The sequence below is a fragment of the Mirounga leonina genome, unplaced genomic scaffold (genome assembly GCF_011800145.1).
Source record: "Mirounga leonina isolate KUSES-001 unplaced genomic scaffold, KU_Mleo_1.0 Mir_115, whole genome shotgun sequence".
In the NCBI taxonomy this organism is placed as follows: domain Eukaryota; kingdom Metazoa; phylum Chordata; class Mammalia; order Carnivora; family Phocidae; genus Mirounga; species Mirounga leonina.
This window is the reverse complement of record NW_023270268.1, coordinates 97,015,984-97,032,132: the sequence shown is the minus strand read 5'-3', so window position 1 is coordinate 97,032,132 and position 16,149 is coordinate 97,015,984. Positions and strand designations below refer to the sequence as shown.

Genomic DNA, 16,149 nt, shown 5'->3' with positions numbered 1-16,149 from the left:
CCAAGAGTCGTTGCTCAACTGACCGTGCCACCCAGGCACCCCTAGATTTTCTCATTATACAAATAAAACGTCCCTATATTAAATGAGTCAGATCATACTAAAAGATTTAAGTTATACAAGATGTAGTCTCTCACACCAGCTTTCCTCCTGAAATTTCCTGTTAACATGACACAAGTAATTACGGCTGTATTACTAATTTTCCCTTTCCATACTCTATTCTTTGGAAGTAGGTACTAAGTCTAGCCCACTCAACGAGAGGGGAATTAATCTCCATCTATATCTCTTAGAGAAGGAAGTATCTATATATATTTTTTACAATTATTCTGCAAAGGAGATTTGTCTCTTCTCCCCCAATTTATTTATTCAATCATTTATTTATATCAGTATGGACTCAAGGAAATATTTATTTTATCCTTCGGGTCAAAATAGAATGCTACAGTTATTTCATTGTTGAAATTGTTCAAGCTTTGGCCATTGGGCCCTCTTTTGGGCTGGCTCCTATGTCCTTTTCACATGATCCCACCTCTCTCCCACCCCCATTTTTTTTAGTGCTTCCTTACTTTTTGGCACTATTTCATGCTCTGGGCTCATCTTGTGATATATATCCTATTGGTTCTGTTTCTCTGGAGAACCTTAATATAGTAGTTAATCAATAAGTATGCTGGTGAAGGAGTGAATAACTGGGGTAGGGTGCAGGAATTTTTTAAGACCCCAAAAGTAATTCTGAGGCATAACCACCATAATCACTAATACCTCATATACCCGCTACCTCAAATTAATGAATGGATGGTATAGGTGAATGGGAATAGCCCTTGATAGCAGACCTAGAATCAAATCTTTTTTTTTTTAAGATTTTATTTATTTGTTTAGACAGAGAGAGAGAGCAAGAGAGGGAACACAAGCAGGGGGGAGTGGGAGAGGGAGAAGCAGACTTCCCGCGGAGCAGGGAGCCTGATGTGGGGCTTGATCCCAGGACCGTGGGATCATGACCTGAGCCGAAGGAAGACACTTAACGACTGAGACACTCAGGCGCCCCCCTAGAATCAAATCTTAAAGCTGGCATTCACTAGCTATTTGGTTTTAAAGTAAGTATTCCTTGGGGTGCCTGGATGGCTCATTCCATGGAGTGTGCAACTCTTGATCTCAGAGTTGTAGGTTCAAGACCCACGGTGGGTATAGAGATTAGTTTAAAAAAAATAAATTTTGGGGGCGCCTGGGTGGCTCAGATGGTTAAGCGTCTGCCTTTGGCTCAGGTCATGATCCCAGGGTCCTGGGATCGAGCTCCACATCGGGCTCCTGGCTCAGCAAGGAGCCTGCTTCTCCCTCTCCCTCTGCCTCTCTCCCTGCTCATGCTTTCTCTCTCTCTCTCTGTATCTCTGTGTCTCAAATGAATAAATAAAATCTTAAAAAAATAAATACTTTTTTTTTTAAAGTTCCTCCATAAAATAAATAAATAAAATAAGTATTTCTTCAAGTCTTGGCATCCTCACATTTAAGACTGAGAAACTATTACCACCCTCTGGGAGGACTGTTATGAGTTTACATGATAATCCATTTAATGGATCAAGCAAAGTGTCTGATACATACCAAGTGCTCAATACACAATAGTTGCCTTTTTTCCATTTTCCCCCTAATTCACTGGGAGGATGGAGGTCACCTGGTACCAGTTCCTTAACTGTATCCTACATATACCATAACAGACCTCTACCCATGCATCTGTCCTTTCAGCCCACAAGAACATCCTAAAGCTAACTCTTCCATCTATGGAGAGGGACTCTGTATTTGATTCCTTTCTCTGTAGCACTTTATTTCCTCCTTAACCATTTCTCTTTTGCTTCCAAAATATGGAGTTTATTAAATAAGAATTCACTGCCTTTTCTATCATTCCATTTCTCGCCTACTACTCCTCTGAAACTTCTCATCTTTCCTTCATTGGCCAATCCCTCCTAACCCATGGCAGAGTCTCCTGATTGTTCCCACCAACCAAAATTGCTTTCTTAGAGGTCAAGACTATTGTTCCCCACATAAGAGGTCTTTCTCTGCCTTCCCTCTCCTCTCTGCAGGATTGGAGGCTGCTACTGTCTCCTTTTTCTCCACATTTTCTCTCCTAAATTGTCTTCCTCGTCCCCAGTTATGCATCATCTTGCTCTCACATGAATCCTTGTCTCTCACTTCGACTTGCAAGGCTCAGTGCTGTTTGCTTTTCTATTTACTTTCTCTCTACAAAGTTTCAAACTGTTTCTGTGTAAAAGGCATTACCTATTTATAATAAAGCCAACTTTAAACACAGATCCTGATCCAAACCTCTGGTTGGGCAACTTCTCTTCAGAACGTTTCATTTCAAAACCAATTAACAAGTCTTTGCAACATGCTGAATTGCCCTGCCTCTTAAGAGACTTTCTTCTAATTTCTCCATTTTATCAATGACACCAAAAACTTTAACCTGGCTCTAAACCCAAAAGTAATCTGAAAATTTTCTCACCAAATCCTATCAATTCTTTTCACAACGTTCATCTTATCCTGTTTATCCTGTTTATTCCTACCACCTCCTGTTTTACACATGTCTGGCTCTTAATAGTCTTTTTATCTCCCAGTCTTTCCCCTATTCTTCAATGGTTTCATATTCTAATGTCTCAGTAATCTTTTCAAGTCACAGTACTCAGCATGTGCCTCCCCTGCTCTAGAATCTACAGTACTTTTTCCACTATCCACTGGATTGAATCCACTCTTGGGTCCTAGCTTTCATGACTCTACCTAACACCACCTTCTTCACGGGCCAGTCTCACTCATCCACTTATTAATACAACACACACAGGAGCAAGGCTATCAAGCTAATCATGCCATCTACCTTCTCTCCTCTCCAATCCAGACAGGTTCTTCCCTGTGCTCCTTATCAGCTATTCATTTTTTGCTAAATCTATGCTACTTGCCCACCGAAATGACCTTTCCACTTTGCTCTGCTTTTTCAAATACTATTAACCCTTTTTTTAAAGATTTTATTTATTTAGGGGCACCTGAGTGGCTCAGTCAGTTAAACGTCTGCCTTCGGCTCAGGTCATGATCCCAGGGTCCTGGGATCGAGTTCCGCGTTGGGCTCCCTGCTCAGCGGGAAGCCTACTTCTCCCTCTCCCACTCCCCCTGCTTGTGTTCCCTCTCTCTGTCAAATAAATAAATAAAATCTTTAAAAGGGAAAGTACAGGAGCATAGATGGAAACTGGAAGAATCCTGGGGTACCTCTTTGTACTACCACTAGCAGCGAAGTTACCAGTAAGCTATTGCTACCCTACACAGGCAAGACCTGTAAGGGCTCAAAGCAATCAGGAATAAAAGTCTGTCTGACTCCAAAGTCCATACTCTTGAACATGCCACTTTCTACTGATATCAATCTACTTGCAGCTCCTTAATCAAGAAATGCTCCCTCTCATTTCCATGCCTTGTACCTGTTAGTTCATATCAACCTTCCAACTGAAAACTTCTAATTATCCTCTTTGAAACTTTCTCTGATTCCTAGAGGTTAGGCCCAAACATCCTGACGGAATACTCCACAATGTCTTAATATGAAATATACTCTACATGCTTACTGGTTTTTCCCACTAGCCTGTAAGGCTTCTAAATGGTAGAAACCACATCTTTTATGTTTGTATCCTCAACAATTAGTACTCAGTATATGGGAGTAATAAATGTCTATTGAAAGAATATCTGGTCTTCCTTTTTTTTTAAGATTTTATTTATTTGTCAGGGAGAGTGGCAGGTAAAGGGAGAAGCAGGCTCCCCAATGAGCAAGGAGCTCAATGCGGGACTCGATCTCAGGACCCTGGGATCATGACCTGAGCCAAAGGCAGATACTTAACCAACTGAGCCACCCAGGTATCCCAGTATCTGCTCTTTCTTAATTTTCCATAGTATTAACCACTGCATCTTAGATTTGGGGTACTCATATTTAAATTAGCACCTAATGAATACTGTGTTCAGTCCCTTAATTATTTGATATGGTGTTCCCCAATCCTTCCTATAAGTCGAAAAACTTCTTAAGAGCTGAGTTCCCAGGGCCCCTGGGTGGCTTAGTCGTTAAGCGTCTGCCTTCGGCTCAGGTCATGATCCCAGGGTCCTGGGATCGAGTCCCGCATCGGGCTCCCTGCTCCACGGGAAGCCTGCTTCTCCCTCTCCCACTCCCCCTGCTTGTGTTTCCTCTCTCACTGTGTCTCTCTCTGTCAAATAATAAAATCTTAAAAAAAAAAAAAAAAAGAGCTGAGTTCCCAATGTTTACTATTTCTGTACTCTTTAGCACCTACGAGTATTAGGCACATGGTAAGCACTCAATAAATACTTGATGAATTGAATTTAAAACAGAGTATTAGCACATTAATAGGAGCAATTTATCATGCTCTACCGATCTAATTAAAAGATCTGGCCTTCTGAAGTAGTACAATTGTACTCATATGGAAAATTTAATGAGAAAAAGAAAAATTATCCAATTGGACAGTTAAAAGCTTTTCTCTTAGTGAGAGTTCCACAAATATTTTATGGATAACAAGAGTCGACCTTTAGAGCTCAGAGTAAAAGACTCAAGCTATATATCCCCATGCATACTGGAAGTAAGATTACAAGTTTAAGGGGTCTGCCACAACCATAATTACTTAACTTCCACTAACCCTTAACAAATTCATAATAGAAGACATAAAAATATTTAATAGCAAATCAATCAATGTCAAATCAACCTATGCTAAAGATGTACAGGGCTATCTCTGCATGATATATAACACGGCAGTCATTTACTCATTCAACAAACATTTATTAAGTCCCTACGAATGAGAAGTGCTATGTTAGGTCCTAAAATCACAAAGATAGGAGCGCCTGGCTGGCTCAGTCGGTAGAGCATGCGACTCTTGATCTCAGGGTTGTAAGTTCAAACCCCATGTTGGGTGTAGAGATTACTTAAAAATAAAATCTTTTAAAAAATAATAAATAAATAAAATTACAAAGATTTAGAGAACACAGTTTCTATGTTGGGGGTTGCAGCTTTGCCATGCTGCAATGGTATCTAAGAATACAATGTGATGGATGTGGAGCCTACTTCAAAAAAAAAAAAGAGAGGGGTGCCTAGGTGGCTCAGTCGGTTAAGCAACTGCCTTTGGCTCAGGTCATGGTCCCGGGGTCCTGGGATGAGTCCCACATATCGGGCTCCCTGCTCCACAGGGAGACTGCTTCTCCCTCTCCCTCTGCCGTTCCCCCTGTTTGTGCACTCTCTTTCTCTCTCTGTGTCAAATAAATAAATAAAATCTTAAAAAAAAAAATAGAATACAACGTGAAACATACCACAGGAGTTGCTCAACATGGAGGTTCTAGGTAGCGTCTGGTGGAAAAGGTGGATAAACACATACCTTTGGCAATGTGATTAGCCTTAACCCAGAAATAAGTACAAGATGTTATGAGGCCACAGAGGATAAAATAATTAACCTACTGAAGAAATCAGGAAAAGATATGGAAGACACTGACATCCATACATACGTGGATTCAATGCAAGTCAAGGTGTGAGAAAGCTACAAAAGAAACATCTGAAACTGAATCAAACCTGAAACTAGGGTTGCAAGCAGGGTCAGAAGGATTCCAAAGCAAACCAATCCAACTCATAGCAAACCACTGTAAAAGAGCCAAAAAGTAAAATACGCTTTGCTGTTAAGCTTGAGGGTAATGAAACACATACACAAAAGAAATTAAACCACCACACGGTATAAGTATAAAAGGATTCCTTTAAACAATATATGGCATAAAAGTTCAAAGGGAGCCGATCACTAAGAGTTAGAGAGAGCTATCAGGAAAACCTTCATAAAAGTAGAGTTAGACCTATCATCGGTGGGGAGAGGAGCACAAGGAGGTCTGTCCACATGCTGAGAAAGACCAATGTCATTAACAAAAGCAGAGATCTGAACTACACAGTTGTGGGACCGTGAGGAGGTCCAAGGATTTGGAAGCACTGTGTAAAAACTGGACACACGAATGAAGGCCTGATTTAGCAGAGCCTGGAACACAAGCCTAGTGGCTTGGACACTGTCCTAGACTCAGTAGTTGTCAACCATGCCTGCTAAATAGAAACACCTGGGGAACTTTAAAAATTATACCTCTGGCAGCTGATTACCTGTTGAAGCTTATCTTCTAACCTGAGTTAAACATTCTGTTTTCTTAGTGTTTCTTTTCCCTTGTTGACAATGCTAAGCTCTGAAAATTAGAAAATAACCCATCAATTTCTCTCCACATGACGGGTCCATTGACTGCACAGTCTGAAACTTAGAATTTTATTTCCATGATGTCCTATAGACAACTAACTTAGAAAATAAATATTTCAATCCTATGCTGCCCTTATATCCCTGCAGTGAAGTGTTTCCACATTAAGGAATGTTCTAGGCTGCATCCATGTTTGGATTTTACAAAATTTCTCTTTTAAATATAGAGAGAGTGTAATACCTACATATACAAGAGTCTTATTACTTAGGCCACAGCAAAATGTGAGATTAAGTATTCATTTTTGTAGTACCAGAGACATTATATACTATTCTTGGTTTCAGATGTGCAATGATTACAAAGTACTTTGATTATTTTGTAACACATACTGTCAGAATACTTCACAAATAAAAGGGAAACAACAAATGTATCCCATACAATAACTCTGTGCTACATTAACCAGTGTTTGTGGGAGAAAAAAATCATCAAGATGTTTAGAGAGTATGACAGCCTGTTGATCCTTCAAAAAGCAGGCTGGTTGGTTTGCTCACTTGTTTTTAAAGAAAAAGCAAATATGCTTCAGGGTCCATGTTACTCACCAAAGTGTCTATTCAGGAAATGTATACTTGGCTTATAGGTAAGCAACTGTCTTCTTTATGAGAAATTAAGTTAGCCACAACTATCTTATTTTTGGTGGTGTTAGGTCACTACATCTACTTAATGGTAAAAATGGTGTGGAGAACATAAGTTGGAAGACCATAGCACACACAGGTAGGTTTGTGCAGTTTCTTATTTGCAGATAAAGTTGATAAACTCGAAAGACCATATCCCAATGGAACCGTGGGGCGGGGAGGGGGCAGTGAGTACAGGAAAATCCAACAATCAAAATGTGAAACATGAAAAAGAAATATGGAGCCGTATTTCAAGAGCTGACCATTCGCTTGTACCGATCCTATTTAAAAAGGAAAAGAAAAGCTTCTAAAAAGAAAACGCAAACTTAACTCTGACTATAGGGGTGAGACTTAAAAAGCAAGTCGCATGAGTCTGACCCAGTGGGTCCGAGGAAAAATCAGAGAGCAAGGAAAGAAGAGGGGACGAAGGAGACAGGAAAAGGTGAAGGAGTCAGGCAAAGGCCATCCGGTGTGAACCTGGATGCCCGGGTCTTTATGCACCCAGGGCAGCGTGGAGCCTCTCTCGCCCCGCGCGTATCTGGGGGCCGGGCCGCAGCGCGAGTCCCCCACCCCCCTGGCACCAGGGGGCGCGGGGCGCCGGAGGTCGGGGAGAAGAAGGGCAGGCGCAGCGCCCACGCTCGCACCCCACCGGGCTCTGCACTCAGGGGTCCCCAGGAAGGAAACACACTCTGAGCAGCCCTAGTCTCCGGGACCGGGAGGGGGTGGGTGGAGCAGAGCCCGGAGCCGCCCCCCGGAGCCGCCCCCGCAGCCCCGGCCCCCGCCCCCCGCCCCGGCTGTCAGCGGCCCCCTCCCGCAGTCACTCACCCGCGGGCTGCGCGGTCTCGGCCGCGGCGGCAGCGGCGGCGGCGACCCCCGCCTGGGTCATGATCCCAAGCGGGTACGGCAGGGGTGTCCGACCGCTCGGGCTAATCTCTCCGTCCGCGGCCGCCGCCTGCTCCTCTGGGGCTGGGGGAGCGCGGGCCCAGGCCCTCCTCTCCCCCCGCCCCCGCCGCCTCTTCTTGCGGCCACCGCCGCCGCTGCGAGCCCGAGCCCTCAAGGCCGGAGACCCGGCGGCAGCGCGGCCTCAACTTTCCCAGCCCCCCTCCCCCCGCCCCTCCCCGCCCCTCCCGCGGCCGCCGCTCGGCACGCGAACAGCCTACCCTGAGTGCGCCGCGCTCCCGCCCCTGCCACTCAGCCCACCAACCCGGCCCCGGGGAGGCTGCCCTGGTAGCCAATCAGAACCCGGACGCCGATGCGCTAGGCTAGAGGGCGGGAGGAGATGGAGGGAAAACCGAAGAGTGAACGGGCCTCGGGCGGCCCAATGAGGAGGGCCGGGGGGCGGAGGTGTGCAAGTTGGGTTGAAGGAACAGGAAATATTCTTAAAGGTAGAGTGATAGGCAGCGAGAAAAGCCAGTAGGTGACTGAGGGAGAGGTGGGCCTGGTTCCTTAAAGGGGACGCCTTGAGAACCTAGAAAGGAGGTGTTTTTAGAAACTACTTTGTGTCTTGTTCTCTGCGCTGCTTGTCACCTCTTTCAACAGTTTGGAAGTGGAAAAACTGAAAAGGAAGAGGGCATGGGAGGCTTGCAGGAACGATTAGAGAGAGAGCTCCTCTTAGCTTAGACGGTAGGAAGGAGAATAATGCCTCCGTCACAAGAAGTGGGGAAGAAGAGAATCCAGACGTCTCCGACGGCCCTTTCCCTGGAAGATCGTTGCCGACCTGACGATGCTCGAATTTGTAGGATATGGTAATCTGTCATCCTTCATTTGCAACAAAGCACAGATTCCTTTGAACTGGAGACGACCGTGTTCAGAAATGTCCTGGGGGCCTCCCAATTGGGGGAAAACAGTATATGGCATTGGGGGATGGGGTTGGGAACTTCAAGCTTGCGTTCCTAGAGACCTACATCTGAGAGGTGTAGAGCAGCAAGCGAGTAATGGATGGAGACCTGAGGGTCCCCTAACTCCCAAATGGGTTTGGAGCTCTGGAAACGTGGTCATAACTCCCTTTTCCTCTTTTCGCTTCGTATTTCATAACTCTTCCCCCTCCTGAAACAGGTGTCCTCCACCTAGTGGTAGTGAAAGATTTCCAGGCGCTTCCACAACCAGGTTTGGAAATGTCCCAGATATTAGATGTCCATGGGCCAGACCAGGTAACTTCCAGAAGGTGCACACAGGGCATGGCACGATGGGAATTATTTGAGCCTGTGTACAGAAGATGCTGACCTTGTATTGAGAAAAACGTGTAAAGTTAAACAGTAACTGCATCTTAATGTTTGTACAGCAGTTCATAAAGAGTATAATAAAACGGAAAGCCGTTAACGTTGCTTATAAACTGTGGAACTTTTACACTTTTTTTTCTTTAAAATTTTCATCTATCTCGGCATATATAGTTCTAATTAGCCTCTGAATGGACTTAGCACAACCAAATCATTTGCAGATGAGAAAGACTCTACAATTCAGAACCTAATAGTAATGCTAATAGCACCTCTATGAAATTTTATAGTATTAATATGTCCAGCTGTAGGAAATAATTTCCACTGTGATCAGAATACAAGGTATTCTTGTTAAGACACTATTCTGGTTGGGGTACCTGGGTGACTCAGTCCGTTAAGCGGCTACCTTTGGCTCAGGTCATGATCCCGGGGTCCTGGGATGGAGCCCAGCAACAGGCACCCTGCTCAGCCCGGAGCCTGCTTCTTCCACTCCCTCTGACACCGACCCCCTCCACCACCACAACCCCCTCCCCCCCCCCCCCCCCCCCCCCCCCCGCCCCGCGCTCGTGCTCTCCCTCTGTCTCTCTCAAATAAATAAATAAAATCTTAAAACTATTCTGGTTAGTAAATATCTATCTAGGGTGTGTATGATTTTCTAAACAACTACAGTTTATCGAGTCTAAAGTAAAATAACAGTTTTGATGGTTCAAGAAAACAGAATTTAAGAGTTTCTTTGGACCAGGCGCCTGGGTGGCTCAGTTGGTTAAGCGACTGCCTTCGGCTCAGGTCATGATCCTGGAGTCCCGGGATCGAGTCCCACATCGGGCTCCCCGCTCAGCGGGGAGTCTGCTTCTCCCTCTGACCCTCCTCCCTCTCATGCTCTCTCTCTCTCTCATTCTCTCTCTCTCTCAAATAAATAAATAAAATCTTTTTTAAAAAAAAAGAGTTTCTTTGGACCACTGTTAAAAATAACACATGAACGCCTTCCTAGCACAATTTAGAAGTGTTAAATAAGAAGAGTTTCTGTTTGATAAGATCGAATGTTAGCTTTTTAATTTTATCCTCATTCCTAGCTGAAGCTTAAATCCTAATCATAGATCTTTCTGTTGGCTTTGTGCATTCAACATCGGTTTACTACACTGGATAGGAGAGGATGACATCAGATAACCGCACCAGTCCAATTTTCGGGCTAGGTGGCATGTGTTTGCTGTACATATACTGGTAATAAAATACGGTGGCCAAGTGAAACTGGTCTCTCTGCCTCCAGGCCAACTCTATTTTTCACACGGTCCGGGTGACTCTGGTTTTCACTCTCATACTTAAGATCCTTCAGTGGCTCTGAAAGACTGTTTTTATGAGGTGCAAGCCCCTTGCTTGCATCTTCATTTCATTTCCTAACAACTCTTTTTCTCTATTGCTGGGATGTTTGACTAGGAAAGGTGGACGCTGAGAGCACGCCGGCGGGCGTGGTCTGGGGGGTTGCGGCTCCGCAGGGCTGCTCTCAGCTCTGCCCCTATCCCCTTCGTGTCCCCAGAGGCAGGGGCTGTGCAATGTGCCTCCTTCCTGGGAACCCGAGTGCGGGGCCTGGTGGGGCGCGAACACGAGCTGTGTGCTGTCCTCTTCTCCCCGACTTCTGGGCGCACCGCGCCCTTTGGTGCCCGGTCCGTGGGGTCTCCCTCAGAGACCCGAACGCTGATCTGCGCGCTGGGCGACAGAGGCTCCAAGCTGGCGTTTTCTCTTCGGAAGATTTCAGAAATAAATGGCAGAGAGGCAAGTGAATGGTCATCTCTTGAAATCTACTTCCGTATTTCCCGTGGAAACTGCCCATTTGTTTTCCAGGGTGGTTGATTTTCAACAGCTATGTATGCAGATTCCAGAGAGTCCCCATCATCACCAAACCTGGATATTGTCAGTCTTTTTAATTCCAGCCATTATAGTGGGAATGACGTGGTTCCTCGTGATTTTAATTTGCATTTCTCTAATTACTAGTGATGTTGAGAATATTTTTGCCTGTTTATTGTCCAGTTGCATCTAAGATTTTATTTATTTATTTGAGAGAGAGAGAGAGGGAAAGAGCACAAGTGGGGGCAGGAGTAGAGGGAGAGGGAGAAGCAGGCTTCCTGCTGAGCAGGGAGCCCAATATGCGGCTCATCCCAGGACCCTGAGATTATGACCCGAGCTGAATGAAAGCAGACGCTTAACGACTGAGCCACCCAGGTGCCCCAAGTGTTCAGATCATTAGCCCACTTTTAAATCAGGATGCTTGTCTTACTGAATTGTGAAAGTTCTTTGTATGTTCTCGATAAAAAGTCCTTTCTCAGATATGTGCTGTGCAAATATCTTCACCCATCTGTGATTTTACAAATCAAAAACAAAATAGCTTTACTGAGGTATGACTGACCAACAAATTGAACATATTTAAAATGTACAAGATGGGGCCCCCGGCTGGCTCAGTCCGTAGAGCATGTAACTCTTGTTCTGGGGTCCTGAGTTCAAGCCCCATGTTGGGTGTAGAGCTTACATTAAAAATAAATACATAAATACATAAATAAAATGTATAACAGTGGTAAGTTTTGACATATATAAACACCTTTGAAACCATCTCCACAATCAAAAATAATATATCCATCCTGTCCTCAAATTCCCTCATGCTCCATATTAATTCCTTCCTCTTGCTCTCATCCTGTTCTTCAGGCAACCATTAAACTGCTTTTTGTTGCTATAATTCGTTTTCATTTCCTAGAATTTTATGTAAATGGAATCATTCAGTGTATACTCTTTTTTGTCCATCTTCTTTCATTCAGCATACCATTTTTTTGAGATTCATCCACTTTGTTGTGTGTATCAATAATTTATTAGGTTTAGTTGCTAAGTAGTATTCAATTGTATGGATATATTATCTATATTCAGGTTGGAGAAGAGCTGGACTGTTTGTAATTTTTGACTATTACAAATAAAGATGCTAGAACGTTTGTGCTCAAATCTTTTTAGGGACATTTGCTTTCATTTTCCTTGGTTAATACTTGGGTAAATATCCAGTGGAATGGCTGAGTCATATGGTAAGTGTATCTTTTCTAAGAAACTGACAAACTTAGTCATAAAAAACTGAGATCTTGCTATTTGCAACAACATGGGTGGGCCTAGAGGGTATTATGCTAAGTAAAATAGGTCAGACAGAGAAAGACAAATATCATGATTTCACTCATATGTGGAATCTAAAAAACAAATCAAATGAACAAACAACAACAACAACAAAAACCAGAAACGGACTCGAAAATACAGTAGTTGCCAGAGAGGGAGGTAGGTGGGTGAATGGGAGAAATAGGTGAAGGGGATTAAAAGGTACAAATTTCCAGTTATAAATAAGTCAAGGGGATGAAAAGTACAGCACAGGGAATATAGTCAATACTATAGTAATAACTTTATGGTGATAGATGGTGTTACACTTATGGTGAGCATTTCTTAATGTATATAAATGTCAAATCACTAAGTTGTTCACCTGAAATTATTGTAATATTGTATGTCACCTATGCTTCAATTAAAAATAATAAATAAATAGGGTGCCTACATGGCTCAGTCGCCTAAGCATCTGCCTTTGGCTCAGGTCATGATCCCAGGGTCCTGGGATCGAGTCCCACATCAGGCTCCCTGCTCAGCGGAGAGCCTGCCTCTCCTTCTCCTTCTGCTCCTTTCCCCTGCTCATGCCCTCTCTCTCTCTCACAAACAAATAAAATCTTTAAAAAATAATAAATAAATAAATACTGCCAAACTGTTTTTCCAAAGTTGTACCATTTTATCTTCCTACCAGGAGAGTATGAAATTTGAATTGTACCATATCCTTGCCAACACTTAGTATGGTGATACTTTTCAAATTTTAGTCATTCTAATAGGTGTGTAGTAGTATTTCATTGTGACTGTAATTTGCATTTCCCTAGTGACTAATATATTGAGCATCTTTTCATGTACTTATCAGCCATTTGTTATCTTTTGTGAAGTGCTGTTCAAATCTTTGGTCCTTTTTACTGGTTTTTTTTGTTGTTGTTATTTATTGAGTTTCAAGAGTTCTTTATATATTCTGGATACATATTCTTTATCAGATATGTGATATGCTGTATAATCCCTTAGTTCCTGGGTTGTCTTTTCATTCTCTTAGCAGTATTTTTCAAATAGTAATTCTTAATTTTTAGTCCAACTTATCAATTACTTCTTCTATGGATCATATTTATGGTGTCATATCTAAGAAATCTTTAACCAATACAAGGTCACACAGATTTTTTTCTCCTATTTTTTTCCTGGAAGTTTTATGGTTTTATGTTTTATCTTTAGATCCAGAGTGTATTTTAAATTAATTGTATACTGTGAAAGTATGGATCAAAATTTAGTTTTTGCATTGGGAAATCCAGTTTTTCCAGCACCAATTATAAAGACCATCATTCCTCTCTTGAGCTGTCTTTCTACCTTGGACAAAAATCTATTGATGTATGCTTGTATTCCTGGACTCTTTTCTGTTCCATTGATCTATTTGTCAATCTTAACACTAATATCACATTATTTGATCACTGAAGCTTTATTAAGTCTTGAAGTCAAGTAGTATAAGTCCTCCAGTTTTCTTGTTCCTTTAAAAATTGCTTCAACTGTTCTAGATCCTTGCATTTCCATATAGACTTAAGTTTGCCAAGTTAAAAAAAAAAAAAAAAGCCTGCTAAAATTTTGATGGGGTGATGTATAATTCAATTTGGAAAGAAGTTATAACTTAATATTGAGTCTTTGGATTCCTATGTTATCTCTCCCCATTTATTTGGATCTTTTAAATTTTTCTCAGGAGTGTTTTATAGCTTTCTGTATCCAGGTCTTGCATATATTTTGTTAAATTTATCCCTAAATATCTCATATTTTATGCTACTATAAATGTTACCTTTTATTTTTTTAATGTTATCTTTTAAATTCCAATTTCTAATTGTTATAGCTGAAAATACAATTGATATTTGTATCCTGTGACTTTGTTACACTCACTTATTAGTTCTAGTAGTTTTTTTAAAAATGTATTTTATTTATTTATTTGAAAGAGAGAGAGAGAGCACGAACCGGGGAGAGAGGCAAAGGGAGAGGGAGAAGAGGGCTCCCCCACTGAGCAGGGAGCCTGATGTAGGGCTCAGTTCCAGGACCCTGAGATCATGACCTGAGCTAAAGGGAGACGCTTACCTGACTGAGCCACCCTGGCGCCCCTGTTCTAGTACCTTAAAAAAAAAAAAATTATAGCATTTCTACTTCATCATGTCATGTGCACATAAAATCCATTTTCTTTCTTTTTATCCAATTTGCATGCTCATTATTTCTTTTTCTTGTTTTACTGGACTGCTAGAGCTTCCACTGCCATATTGTAGAAGGGTTAGAACAGTCATCCTGCTTCCTTCCCAGTCAAAGCTATAAAATCCAGTTTTTCACTGGATTAAGTATGATGGTAGGTATAGGCTTAAAGTTTTTATCATGAATGAGTGTTGAATTTTGTCAAATACTTTTTTCTGCATCTTACTGAGATAATCACATTTTTCCTTTAAATTTGTTAATATGAATTACACCAATTGATTTTCAATTGTTAAATTAACCTTTTAATCCTGGGACTAATCCTATTTGATCGGGATATAACCTTTTAATAAATTGCTGTATTTGATATGCTTATGTTTTTTTTAAAGGGTTTTTCTGTCTTCATGAGGAATATTAGTCCATAGTTTTCTTGTAATGTTTTACAAGTTTCTTATAATGGTGTATTGGTACCAATAACTGGTATAATGCTGTTCTCATAAAATGAATTAGGCAACATTCTTTCCTCCACTGTTTTCTTGAAAAGTGTATTATTTCCTCCTTAAATATTTGATAGAATTCACAAGACAAACCATCTGGGCCTGAAATTTTCTTTGTGGGAAGAATTTTTTTTAAAAAAAGATTCTATTTATTTATTTGACACGCAGAGAAAGAGAGAGAGAGCACACTTGCAGAGGGGAGAGGGAGAAGCAGGCTCCCTGCTGAGATGGGAGCCCAACACTGGGCTCAGTCCCACAACCCTGGGATCATGATCTGAGCTGAAGGCAGACACTTAACCAACTGAGCCACCCGGACACCCCTATGGGAAAAGATTTTAACTACAATTTCTTTCAGACATATAAAGCTATTCAAGTTACTTATTAAAAAAATATTATATATATATATATTGGTAGCAGCTTTTTGAGCTATAATTCACATACCATACCATTTACCCACAGTGGCTGAATAATATTCCATTGTATGGATAAGGAACATTTTGTTTATTCATTCACCAGTTAATCGCCACTTGGGTTGCTTCCACTCTTTGGCTAGTATGAATAATACTGCTATAAACATTCATGTACTAGTTTTTTGTGTAGACATGTTTTCATTTCTCTTAAGTATATAGTAGGAATGAAATTGCTGAGTCATATGGTAACTGTTTAACCTTTTGCAGAACTGCTAGACTCTATTTCTTCATGAGTGCCCTGAGTGATTTGTCTTTCAAGAATTTTGTCCATTTCATCTGAGTTGTTGAATTTATTGAATAAAGTTGTTTGCAATATCCCTTTATTATCCTTTTATTGTCAGTAAGTTCTCAAGTGATGTGCCCTCTCCTTAATTACTGATGTTGGTAATTTGTTTCTTCCCTGTGTGTGTCTGGGGGGGCAGTTTTGGTCAATATGGCTAGAAGAAAGGTTTATAAATTTTATTTTTTCAAAGAAGTGGCTTTTGGTTTTATTTTTTAAAGATTTATTTTTTAATTTTTTTAATTTTTATTTTTTTTAAGATTTTATTTATTTGACAGAGAGAGACACAGTGAGAGAGGGAACACAAGCAGGGGGAGTGGGAGAGGGAGAAGCAGGCTTCCCGCGAAGCAGGGAGCCCGATGTGGGGCTCGATCCCAGGACCCTGGATCATGACCTGAGCTGAAGGCAGACCCTTAACCACTGAGCCACCCAGGCGCCCCTATTTTTTAATTTTTTAAAAGTAAACTTTATGCCCAGTATGAGGCTTGAATTTAT

At 41.8% G+C, this 16,149-nt stretch overlaps 1 protein-coding gene across 1 annotated transcript in view; it reads right to left on the bottom strand.

Moving 5' to 3' along the window:
- Window positions 1-7,948, bottom strand: part of USF3 (upstream transcription factor family member 3) — a 48,692-nt gene extending 40,744 nt beyond the window's left edge. The window contains exon 1 of the mRNA XM_035000152.1: window positions 7,716-7,948. The gene's annotated coding sequence lies outside the window, so the exon portion shown is untranslated. The remainder of the gene's footprint in view (window positions 1-7,715) is intronic.
- Window positions 7,949-16,149: the final 8,201 nt, after the last annotated feature.